The sequence below is a fragment of the Aptenodytes forsteri genome, unplaced genomic scaffold, assembly GCF_000699145.1.
Source record: "Aptenodytes forsteri isolate BGI_AS27 unplaced genomic scaffold, ASM69914v1 Scaffold4, whole genome shotgun sequence".
Taxonomy (NCBI): Eukaryota; Metazoa; Chordata; class Aves; order Sphenisciformes; family Spheniscidae; genus Aptenodytes; species Aptenodytes forsteri.
In genome coordinates, this window is record NW_008795442.1 from 1,913,217 (window position 1) to 1,925,282 (window position 12,066).

At 44.3% G+C, this 12,066-nt stretch overlaps 1 protein-coding gene across 1 annotated transcript in view; it reads right to left on the reverse strand.

The window, feature by feature from the left end:
* PPM1H (protein phosphatase, Mg2+/Mn2+ dependent 1H) overlaps nucleotides 1–12,066 on the reverse strand; it is an 88,319-nt gene that overhangs the window by 16,782 nt on the left and 59,471 nt on the right. The window lies entirely within an intron of this gene.

Consider the following 12,066-nt stretch of genomic DNA (forward strand, 5'->3'; position numbering starts at 1 on the left):
AGATAAATAAATAAATAGATTTGTGTCATTCTCATAAGCTGTAGAGTCCTGTGGTTTGTATTACACACGATCGAGCTGAGGTGCTGGGGAGCTTCATTGGTTAAAGTATGTCACCCCAGAGGGACACGCTTTCCTTCACACCGCAAAATTGTCCCTCCCCAGCCTTTCCCTGTATGTTGTCCTTCCCTCCCAGCCCACCCCAGCCCAAAGCCCTCAGGGTGATACCAAAATCATGCCCTGAGTGCACGAGTCAGCGCTACCAGCCAAAGTGGAAGGGACAAGCAGGAGGAGGGAAGGTGCCGTGGTGGGTCCCCTGCCAGCCACCCCTAGCCCCTGCTGCATGGCTCTCCAGCCGGGCTGGCTGCTTGAGCTCTGGGGAGTCACATTCAATCATGTTTAAGCAATGTTAAGGCTGTGACATAAACCAGCAGGAAATTAAAAATTAAGGGTGAAATCCGATATTGTAATCGAACTGCCCCCTGTTTCACCAAAATATGGCATAGACCTGGGATCAATAAATGGTGCTGTATTACACAGCTATACATGCTGCATCACCTAGGCAAGCCTCAGACTTTAAGAGTAGCACAGACATTGAAGCCCCACCTTTACATTTCCCAGTAATCGCAACTAGGGCCCATATTAGGGTTTGGGGGTTAGGGGAGGGGTAGAAAAAAGAAAAACAACCAAAACACAAAAGAAGAAACTAGTGGAGGACTCCGCTCCCATACTACAAAACATCACTAAGCTGTGAAATCCCAAAACAGATCCAAGTGAGGTTTGCAAAACACAGTGGGTGCTTCATGGGAGACCACGTAGTCAAGAGTATCTTGGGTATATAACCATGATACTTGGGCATCTCTATAAGAGACAATACAGTGAAGGCATTTAAATGGCATTTTGTACTGGGGAGGGCAAACAGATTAGCTCTTAAACCAAACAAAAAGGCACAAATCACTACAAGTAGCCAGCATGATAATACTTCCCTGATGTTTAAATCCTGGAATAGCATTTTGTTGGGAAGGATGAGTCAGTCATGGACTTCGCTCTTGTTCCTTCCTTTATTTCCAACAGGGAATAGCTAACATCTCTGCCTCACCAACTTGGATATCCTGGTTTGAATGTGGAGGAAGAATTTTACCATCCCTGACTGCTCATGAACATGTCCCAAAGCTTCCAGCTGGACCTACAGTGCTGAGAGCCCTGGCGAAACCTCCTTGAGGAGGAGTCTGAACTCCTTCCTATTCCTTGCAAAGAGCCAGCTGTGCTCTGACACCAAGAAAAAGGGTATCAGCTGAGTCCATATTGGGCATCAGAGTCAAATGACTAATCAAACCACAAGCCTGACAAGCCCACAAACTATATTATCTGTAAGATAACTACAAATACTTAAGTCTGAAGCCCCCACTTTACACTGTCCTGTAAGTAGCCAAAAACAGGGATCAAGTTTTCTTTCCTCTCTCCCCTCCTTCCTTATATTCTCCTGCATAGCACCTCACACTGACTGCACTTTAGGAAGAAGGAAAAAGAGAAGGGGTGAAAAAAGCATCATTCAGGCCGGTGTCCTTCAAAAGAACGGTCCCCACTGCCGAGTCCAGCATCTTTTATGGAACCACCCTAAGGACCATCATCCCTAGGGCCTTCAACTGCTACACAACGGTGCAAAGTTGCTGGAAGAGGCCATGTTGCAAGGGCTGAAGCTAACTTGTTTCATCAGCAGATTAGGAAGGGCAGCTGGCTAGCCTATGACCTCTGAAGCTATGCGACTAAGTGAGGGAAGCAGCCCAGAGGGCTACAGTGATTTGTTTTGTGGTTTCTCACAGAAAATCACCTCTTAGGCTCAGAACTTGGGTGGCAAGACTCATCTCAAACACACTTTTTTTGCTGATGTTGCTATTGCCTGAAAAATTATCAGCACTTGAAAAACAATGCTCAGAACTGCAATTGCAGCAGTGGAGCTGGCACAGACACACTGAAAAGCAACCTGAGACACTCTAGAAAAGTACCTATGTCCTGCATTACTAGTAAACAAAATTAATAATATATACGAGCGTGTGGTTTGCTGCAAGAGAAGGATGAAGGACAGCTTTTCAGCTAGCAGCTCAGCAACTGCACTGGGGAGAAGGAAGGAAGGAAGCTATGAAGTTCATTTTGATTTATGCCCTGTGAAATCTCCTGTACTTTGTTTGTGTGTTTATTTCACACAAGCTACAACCTTCTGGACTATTTCACTTGATTTTATGTAATAAAGTTGCATTTATACCTTCCTGTGCTGTTTAGAGTGTGCTGTATATAAAGATATAATATGGCAGTAGGTATATCAAACACAGACATATGGAGAACCTGAGGGGGTTGTTTGGCTTTTTTAGTGCCAACATGGCCTTATTCAGCCATCTACGTAATTCAGCCTAGCTCACTGTTTTAACAAACACAAACACAGGGTTGCAACCCTCCACTCTCCCCATCCGCATCCCAGGAGGTCTCAGTGGCCACCAGGGCATGACAAGACAGGTGATAGAGACAAAGCTATGCTATTGCTTGCTGCTTTGAATGAGCCTAAATCCTGTCAAGTGCTTGTGCCACGTAAACCTCTATTTTTCCAAATGGAAAAACAGTGGGGCGGAGGGGGGAGTAGAAAAGGCGAGCTTGTGCCCAGCTAGATCTAGCTGCATTTTTTTCAGTTAACTACTTCTTTTCATTTCAAAAGAATTATGAAATGCTACTGCTGTCCAAAAATACTGAACTAGGGCTTGACATATGTACCACCCACAAAGTTACATTTGGACTCAGGATCAACATTTTGAAAAACCGGGCCAAATCACACTGGGAGCCAAAAGAGATGTCAGAACGAAAGAACTAGAACTGACATGATGTTACTCATATGCTAACTGGAATCTGCTCTAAATACATGGTGAAATAATCACCAGAAGCTGCTAAATGCACAAGACAATCTACGGAAGAAGTTTCCTATAGTGCGGAGATCATTAGCAGTGCTTTAGGCACTCTTTAAATAAGAAATTACCAAAGTTACCTGCATATTGCTGGGTCAGAACTTGAAAAACTGGTCAGCTCCCAAATACAGATTTCAGAGCCAAAACCCTAGATAATTTCTTACATGTGTTACACATTCTCCTGCCATGTAATTTTTTCTTAAAATTGGCCTTCTGAAAGCACATACAAATTCATGTAAGAGTAGAAGTTGTTGATGACCAAAAAAAAAAATCCACTTTTTTTTTTTAACAGCAAACTGTGGAAGGTTACTGGTCATGAAAAGTATTGCGTTGGCAACCCCAGGCACAACAGATGGTGGCAAAAACACAATCTACCCTGACCTGGAAGGCTCAGTTCTGTGAACGATAGGGGAATCCAAACTCCGTGCTCTGCTTTTCCATAGCACTTGGCTTTAGAAAGTTTGCATCACATCTCTGCTAGTGACAACTGATAGTAAACTGAGAATTAAACCTGAGCAAGAGCAAAAAGAATCATCAAGGGGCTTTAGCTAGAAGCATAGAGCAAAACCCACTTGTGGCAAGCAAGCAAGAAAAAGCACTATGGCTTCAGAAATGCCCTAGTTCATACTGAGTACAAGGATGAAGGCTCTCCTTTAAGACAGGTTTGTGGAGGCAGTGTATTTCTAGCACTGCTTTGCTACCACTCTGGAAATAAACCCAAACCCAGAACCACCTCCAAACACCCCCCAAAAAAACTCCCTACAACAAAACCACCTCAGCTAATCAACCAACCTCCTGTCCCCCAAGCTCAACTTTCCTTGGTCACACCAATAGAAAACAAGATTTTAACCTTGAGCAACACAAAACTTGATAGAAACATTTTTTTTCCCCTCCCACACAAGGAATCGGTGGATTGGAGCTAGCCCTTTGGATAACAGAGCTTAAATCACCGACCCAAAAGGAACTGTTTATCTGTACTGTCTATTGAACTACAGGCATTAAACCAGTATAAGTGCGTGCTTACTACCAAGAAGAAAAAATGTGTAGCACAGGTTAGGCACAGAGCCACCAAAAATTACACAATTTATGGCTAGATCCAGCCATAATTTTTTAAAAGTGTCCTTACACATATGTGCTTCTGCAGAGTCAGGATCTCTAAATCTAGACAGCACTGTCTGATACTAAGTACCCTCTAGGTAGGTTAGCTTTAATGTTCCAGTGCCTCAGTATCTTTCCCCTATTATTCATCTGACGTATAATTTAATGAGGCAAAACTATGATAAACAAAGATAATAAAAGCACACAAACTACAGTAGTGTTTGTTAAGATGATGGCAAACCCAAATGGATTAAAGTTGACAGATGCATGTGCACATATGCACAAAACAGGTTTTAGGGAAACATCTACGCTAAACCAAGATACTCTCATAGGGTTTCTTTCAGGTAAAGAGGAAAACATACAAGTTTTAAAACATGTGTTTTTCCCAGAAAATTCAGAAACTCCTTCTTCTGAACCTGAAACTGAACGTTTCATTTTGCAAATCCCAGTTCTGTTTACCCATCTACAAATTAAAAAACAACATTAAAACATCTCAGCATGGCTTGTACACATATATGATCTCTGGCTTGGTCAAATCAGACCGGCATGTGAGCTCTGGACCTCCAGAGAGCCTTCACTATAGTGTACAGTCCTAAGACAGAGTCTGGACTTTGTCTGGAGAGGACATGTCCCCCAGCACCACATATTCCTGTGGAAGACATTCTCCTAAGCAAAACAAACTCCATTCATCTTGGCCAGCCCATTTTAAAGATTCAAGCACCGGCATCTTCTCTCAGGCATTTCCTGGAGCATGGCTGATTTTTTTTAGTCCATTTACCTCTGTTGGAGGATTAAAATAGAGAGGTAGAGGAAAAAGTCATGGAGAAGGCGGCCAAATACCTAGAGAAGTCCTTGCCCCAAAAAAAGGGGAAAATCAGGAAAAAAAAAATTAACTGAGGGTATGTATAAGCACCCTCCCCTTGTTGCTTTTGTGCTCAGGAGTCTGGGAGGGACAGAGCAAGTGTACTTGCTACTTGTGACTGGTTGAGCTTCCACCACCCACGAGCGACTGAAACTGTGTGCAGACATTGCAGCTGCACAGGTGGATCCATGTTCTGCAACAGTCTCAGCAGGCCAAGTTTTTTTTTTCCCAGCGAATTTGCTGTCTTGAACACTTCTAAAAATTTACTTCATCTCTTCTACTTTTAAAAGATTAACAGGAAGGTCTGTCAGCAATTTACTCTGGAGATAGAGGGGTAGGGGAAGTGGGCTGTTAACACCCTATGGGCTTCATGCACTGTGATGGACAGAAGAACCGTTTGTAAATTCACATTTTGCTGTACTTCTTGTTAAAAGGATGTGGTGAGGCAAATGGGAGAAAGATTGCACGTTTGCCTCACAGTGCCTGCTCCACACTTGCTAGCTGCAATCCTCTGGAAGGAAAAGAGATTGCTGCTAAGGAGGAATCGTGGACCAAACTCTTCTGGGAAAGATCGCTGTAGCGTAGGATGGGGGAGGCAGTAAGACACAGCAAGCAGAGACCTCACCATCCCACAGCACTGCTGGAAACTCCTCCGAGGAGCAAGGGGCCTCCTCTCAGCCGGGAGCAGAGCCATAAGTCAATCCTGGGTGGCAACAGAAAGAAAGAGGATTTCCTAGGGACCCAGCAGAGGTTATGTCAAATTTGTGCAGCTAGGGAAGCCAGAGAAAGCAGGAGCAGGGGAAGAGACTTTACCTTACCAGGAGGAAGAGTTGTTTTTGCTTGGGTTTTCAGATTGAAGATTACCTTATTTCAGTTTAGTTTTTGTCTGATAAAACAGAGCTTTACAGACTGGGAGCCTTTTGTTCGCCCTTGCATGTGCGGCACCTGATCTTGTGCCAAGGCAAAGCCCAAGCAGAGTTACACAGCCATGCAGGAACAGGCCTTAGATGTGCTGCTTCCAGAAGGAGATGCTCCTGCAGGATGTGACTCAGACCAACCTCATTCTTGTCAGGCTCACTTGGCCCTGAGAGGCCATTTACGAAGAGCTTTACCCCAGACTTAAGTTTTCTCTTTTGTTGCAGCACTATTACTTTCTTGTTTCTGCTTTCTCCTGCCCCGAAGACACTGGCTCAGCTCCTGTGGCATGTGTGCACTTGGGGAAAACAGAGCCATTCGTCACTGTCAGGAGATGTGCTGTACGCAGCAGGTCAGCTCTCACCTCCCGCTGCTCCTGCAGCGAGGGCTGCAAATCTTGAAAAGATGCATAACATGCACATTGCAAACAGCCATTCATCATCGCAGAGCTGTGCCCCAGACACCTAGGCACAACCCAGCAAGCTGCTCCGGCTGCATGCACCAAAGAGGCACGTCCCATCCCGCTCCTGGCTACCTCGCAATGAGAGACGAGAGCAAAGACAAAAAAAAGCAAGGCAAGTGGCTGTGGATTACGGTTTCTGCTGCAAAAATGACATCCTATCTCTCCCTTCTCCAGAAAGGCCCAGTGCTGCAAAGGTGGCCCATAATCATTAAATTATGAAAATGTAAGTTGCTGGGAGGAAATTAATACCAGGCATGACTGGGGAAAAGGCTGCTTTCTTGTGAAGTAATTATGAAATTAAAATTTGATCTCTCCCTGGCGATTGTACAAAGGATATGGCTGAGGTCTTGAACACAACAATACAGCCAGGATTTCAACAGAAGAAGCACAGAAGGTTTCACTAGACAAAAAAGCTCAATTAAAAAGGGGGGGGGGGGAGAAAGGATGACTTTTTGTAAATTACATGAATTTGGCTAAAAGGCACAATCAAGCAGGTTACGGCACAGGGTTTGCAGACTTCCAATTACTTTTTACAAGTTGGAATCAAGCTGTTAGGAAATGCAGCTTATCTGAATAAGACTAATAATGCTAAGCTAATTAGACCCACAGGCATTAGCCAGCAGATAAATTCAGGCCGAAAAGAGAGACACTGTCACTTTAAATACTGCCTTGGGATCGGTGGAAAAGCTAATGAGGAGTGTCAGTTGGGGCTGTTTTATTAGTTGTTTCTCCAGAGGATATAGCCCGAGGTTTCTGTAGCAGGGCTTCTGTGCTTGATTCAATAAATCAATTTATATTAAAGGGGGGCGCAGCGCAGGCGCCTGCTCCATAAAGCATTTCTGTGGCATTTCTCAATCTGCTCAGGCACTCCTCGGGCAGGCTACCTGAACGCGCTGTCAAAGGGCATCGAGCCCAGCAATAAAGAATAAGATAGCGGCTGCATTGGCAATATTTGTTCAAATCAGCTCGCACATTACCAAGCAAAACATGTACATTGGCTCTCACCGGGGTATTCTGGATCCCCAATAAGTGATTAATGAGAGCCTGGTTTTTGTGAGCTGAAGTCTGAACCGCAGACGGCAAGGCGGGCTGCACAATGAAAGCAAAAGGCATCCATCCCAAACAAAATAAAACGGCTTGAAAAGTGAAGTTGCTTTTATAATCAGATGCTTAGAGGCTGAAAGACATTCCCTTTTGGAAAGAAAAGGGCGAGCGCAGAGCAGGCTGGCGGCTTTCCAGGCAGTGGACAATATTGACTCTAGAATAAAATGGGTTTTGCTTAGCGCTCGCCCCAGGGCACCAGCTTCCCTGCTTTGGAATAAATCATGCAGGCGGGCGATTCCCCAGCACGGGCTGACCCTCGGGTGGCTAACCGTGTGCCACAGCACCCCCTCACCAGACACATGGACATGGAGCTGGCAAGGGCTCTGCTGGCACCGCGCGTACAACACGCTCAGAGGCAGTGCCCAATTCCCCCGCTCGCTGCTGCCTTGGGCTTCAGCCCATGACACGTGGTGGGTACTACACCAGCTTGGACCGTTTTTGACAGGACACAGCTCAACTCTGCGCACTCCTGTAGGGCAAAGGAAGCTGTCAACAAATCAGGTCAAAAAATGGACTTGTTACTTAGGGCTCTTTTGCTGCCCTAAAATCAAGTCAAAAAGCTAAACCTCTGATCCGGAAACAAGCATTTAAAGAACTCCACTTCAACACGAGCAGCAGAAAGGCCACTGTTTGCGTTCCAAGGAGGAGCAAAAAATTACTTTTGAAACCACTAAAGCTGATGCCAGTTGGTGGTGCCTTCTGGATGCCTTTGGTTAAGTGCAGCGCTGTACGGCTCCTCCGGCCCCACGGGAGGCCGAGGGGAACCCTGGAAGGAGCCACTGTGCCAGTGAGGGACACAGTAAGCCAGAAAACCAGGTTTTGGGAAGGTATCTAGGATATAGTCAGAGCAAAGTACTTCAAAATTGTTCACACTGGATTTACCCACGAGTAAAGAAAACCTGACCGACCGTGTCTTAACTTCTAAAGAAAAGGTGGAGACAGAGAATACTAATTCTGTGCAGTCCTTTAAAGGAGCAGGTATCGTCAGGCCTGCTTTTTTCCTTCCATATATTTCTACCTCAGGCTACCCTCATCCCTTTTTAGCGCTGGCAGCGCTTTGCTTACGTGGCCAGTCTTCCCTGATGCTATTGTTGCCAGGACTTGCCAAAGTCACCAGAACCACCCTCTCCCCGATACAAGTTTAACCTCTACAAGCCAGGGGCCTGAAAACCCCAGCCCAGAGACCCAGCTGTGAAAGACTGTCAGCAACACAGATGTCTGCCAGCAAATTACAGCTCGAGACAGCTCAGAGGCTTGTTCAGCAGGAGACACAGCTCTTAAGATGCCTTGCCAGCTACAGTACACGTTTTACAATGGTTGCTCAACCACAATGCGCGTGGGGCAAGAGTGCAGGAGGGGCAGCTGACGGTCAGCTCCCACCTAAGTGGGATTTATTTTAGATACATTTAATACGGCGGATTTCTCATCCCGACTGCCAATGCAGAGAAAGGAGAAAGGGTGGGAGAGCCGGAGGGAGAAGGGAAAGGCTGGTCTCAAAGCAGTTACAGGCAGCCTGGACTAGCGATGCGGTACACATTGCTGGATCAGTGGTTGTCCTAATGCTGTGGGGAAACTTGGCAGCTCTGCTACCACTGTGGGCTGTTGAGACAAAGCCAGTGTGGAAACTTCACATGAAAAAAGAAAAAAAGAAAGAAAAAGCAAAAAGCAAAAAAAAAAAAAGGCCAAATGCATTATGACAAACCCAAAGACAATAACCTTTTGTAATCCAAACAAGCTGGGCAAGCCAAGCCATTGTTGAGAATCTGAAAAGCTCCAGAGCACAGGAGAAGGGTAAAAATGAAGGAAAAAAAAAATCATATAGCTTCTAATAGAAAACACAGAAAGTTTCCTGAATTTTAAAATAAACCAGTTCATTTTCCTGAGGAAACATCAGAGCAGAGAGAGTTTTACACCGTCTCACTAAAGGAGTCAGTAATTAAGTATAAGTGACTGTTTCTTCCTAACATCACCTGCACCTCCCTACATGTACGTGCAAATGTCAACACACAGTGAAGTCACTGACGAAAAAAAGGTTCAGACAATTGATCTTCTGCATTGTAAGTGATAAAAGTTTGGCAGCATTTTAGTGTATCAAGCTCTGGCTGGCCAAAGCTCCATCTGACATTTTCTAGAAAAGGAATATATATGCTAATTTATTCTCCATGATAGATATTGTCCTTAGAAACAAATGCAGAACAAGTATGTCCTCAGCCGCTGTGTCCTGATGCGTCAGTTAAATCTAGGAATTAGAAAGGGAAGAAAACAGAAGCAAAACCCTTGAAGTGGAAAACGACCACTTGAAACACCAGCCACCTCAAACCATCGCCTCTGAGGGCCCACCAAGCTGAAAATCTAACATCTTGTCCACAATCTCAACCATTAAAATTGACTCAGACTTTTGGATAAATAGAAACAGATTGCTTCTCCTCCACTTAGGAGATCACTGCACACAATTTGATGGAAAACAGGAATCCCTTGGGCAAACACCCTGCAAAAAGAAATGGATCCTTATTTAGAAGGGCTCTGATTTAGATAAATGTATGCAATCCCCTCAGCATTTTATTGTCCTGAGGCAAACAAAGAAAGAGGTAACTGGTGCACTAGCTGTGGGATATGGAGCATATAAGAGATTTTGATTTTTTTATTCAGGACAAAAACATAGCCCCCATTTTCCACTTCCAGCCAGAAGTCAAAAGGAACAGCAGGGAGAGGTAGCCTCATAACAGTCTCCACATGCTTTTGCTTGGCACAGACCACCTCTTTCTGGGACAACACTGAGGTGAATTACTGTAACTTGAAAATTCAAGTCTGAAGTATTTATTCCGGAATAACTGCTTACAGCTAGGCATATTTGTGCTAAACTGGTGGTAATTTTTGCATTGACCATATTAGAATCTGTAACTGGATCAACACGTGTCCTACACTTCAGGAAATTCAGAAAAATCAACAGGAAAATCAACTCTTTTCTCCCCCCTGCCATATGCTAGAGTTAACAGAGTTCACACACCAGTACTGAAAAACAATACATTGAATCAAATCTGCCATCCATTTAGACTTACCCAAGCTCTTCTACCTTACTCATTATTCTACATTTAAAATTTGCGTTCCTTCTTATTTATCTTTCTTCTAATGCCAAACAGTATTAGCTATGCAATAACCATTTTGAATAAGGTGAAGTGCTATGCACAGATTCACAAGTGAGGTACAAACTGATATACAGAATTATCTCTTCATTTAATTTTTAACCATTCCAACACTGTATGCATCCCAACATTCCACTGGTGATTTTGACTGGAAAAATCACAGTAAGCAGAACTTCCACTGAGCTTTTTGACTTGTCTCTCAAGTTCATTTGGAGCGTCTAGCGTGCACAAATAGTTATTTTTCCCTCTTCATGCTTTACTTGGTATTTATCAACACCAAATTTGATCACTGCGGTGCCCATTCATGTAAATCACTTAATTCTTTGCAGTTCCTCACGGCCCTTCTTGTTTATTAGGAAAAGAGCTGTGGTGTCACCTGCCAATGCTGCAACTTCAACCATTCTAACCTCATTTCCTTTCCAGACCACTAACCAACCGGGGAAACACAAAACAACTCCCATGAACCTGGAAAAACCCTCTTCGCCTTCCAACCATGATGAAAGAATTCTGCTCTTACCCTCCTCTCAGGAAGTTCTTGGCCCATGAAACTTCTGTAACTCTCCCCCAAATTAGAAGGGTTTTTTTTTGTTTTGTCGTCCCCCCCCCCCTTCTCCCGCCCCCCCCCCCCCCAATAGCATCTCACATCTTGAAAAAGAGCTTTTGGAAGTCTACATGAAGCCATTCTTTATTGATGCCTTCAGAGACATCTGGGAGTTTAATAAGAAAACTCCCTTTGCAGAAAATGGGAGAGTGTCTCATGATCTTCCAAACATTATGCTGTTTAAGTCCTCAGTTGATCCAATGTTCTCATTCTGTTCCTATTCTTTTGCTCATGCCTGTAGCCTTTTTAAAATGTGAAGTCATCATTCTCAGGGTGAGACTGCATATTCTGCTAGCAGCTGTTCAAGATGATGGACAATGATGGTTATTCCCAGATTAACATGTTCTGCACAAACACTCCAGATAATATTAAACTTAGATCATTATTCTGCCATTAAAACATCATTATATTTATGGTCTATAAAGTATAGGACAAATCAGAAGCATGTGGAGTTGCAGTTGCGTGTGAGCATCTAAGTCTCCAAACCTACAAGAGTTCAGGCTTTTTAACCCCCTCCATTCTCTCCCTTCCTGAAGGGACATTTGCTAAGGATGCTAAAACACAAACAGCATGGAAGTGAAGACCATTTGCATATATAGGGCCTTTGCCTTTATAGAATCATAGAATAGTTTGGGTTGGAAGGGACCTCTAAAGGTCATCTAGTCCAACCCCCCTGCCATGGGCAGGGACATCTTCAACTAGATCAGGTTGCTCAGAGCCCCGTCCAGCCTGACCTTGAATGTTTCCAGGGATGGGGCATCCACCACCTCTCTGGGCAACCTGTGCCAGTGTTTCACCACCCTCAGTGTAGCACATTTCTTCCTTATATCTAGTCTAAATCTACCCCCCTTTAGGTTAAAGCCATTCCCCCTTGTCCTGTAGCAACAAGCCCTGCTAAAAAGTTTTCCCCCATCTTTCTTATAGGCCCCCTT